The following is a 1174-nucleotide window of genomic DNA, read 5'->3' as shown; positions in this document are numbered from 1 at the left end:
CACTATTGATTAAACAAAGCCCCTTAAAGCTTTGTGAATAAAGTCTAGAACTTAATCTAGAGAAGAGTTCTTAATCTGTTCTGGTGACAGAAATTCTTTATGAAGCAGGTTTCTTCTGTGCGTTATTAAAGCTGGACAGTCACAAAGAATGTGCATGGTCGTTTCCTCATCTTCGAGGCATAATCTGTATTCCGAGTTAGCAGATAATTGTAGTTCATGAAAGTGATATTTCAGACCATAATGACCTGTAATGAAACCTGTTATCAACCTTAAATCACATTTTGAGAATTTAAGAATGTCTTTGTAGGAGTACGGTGTTATCAGTGCTTTGCTTTGTCTGAGTCCTGGAAAGTTTACCCAGTACTCCAGCCCCATATGATTTTCCATTTCCTTGATAATCTGTTTTGTACTGGCCCAGTTTATTCCACAATAGGTTGAGGGCCTATAAAAGCAGTTTTTTTTGCAGTTCTGGCTAGCTCATCAGCTTTTTCATTTTCCAAAACCCCTTTGTGGCCCGGAACCCAGTAAAGGTTTACCTTATTCTGAGCTGCAAGTGATTGCAGAAGCTCGTAACACTCAAGGACCTGTTTTGATTTGAAAGTCCAAGAAGAAAGAGCTTTAAGAGCAGCCTGGCTGTCAAAGTAAATAACGATTTTCGAGCCAGAAGATTTTTTGATCTTACGCATAAGTTGATTGCGTGGATTTCAGCTTGAAAGACACTCGGCCATGTGCCCATTGCCTCCGAAATGCTGGTGTTGGGTCCATATACACCAGCGCCAGTGCCTTCATCCATCTTTGATCCATCTGTGTACCAAACCAAACTTTTTGGGTCAACCTGTGGGCCTCCATTCTTCCACGTTGAATGTGATGGCAGGTGTACCTCAAATTTTTTGCCAAAACGATGGAGTTCTGTTGTATAGTCTCCATCGCATTGAGGAATTTTATGTGCTCCAAATGTTTTTAATATTGTTGTATGACCATAGTCAAGACAACCCTTATTTATGTGGAGTTTTAGTCGAAGCGCACTAAGCGCAGCCGTAGATTGAATGTGTATGCGCAGAGGTGTCAATCCAAGTATAGCCTCAAGTGCTGCAGTTGGACTTGTCCTCATAGCACCAGTCATTAAGAGACACGCTAATCTCTGGAGCTTCATGCAAACAGCAATATATCCAGC

This window comes from Teleopsis dalmanni, chromosome 1, assembly GCF_002237135.1.
Source record: "Teleopsis dalmanni isolate 2A chromosome 1, ASM223713v2, whole genome shotgun sequence".
Taxonomy (NCBI): domain Eukaryota; kingdom Metazoa; phylum Arthropoda; class Insecta; order Diptera; family Diopsidae; genus Teleopsis; species Teleopsis dalmanni.
Note: the sequence above shows the minus strand (reverse complement) of the source record.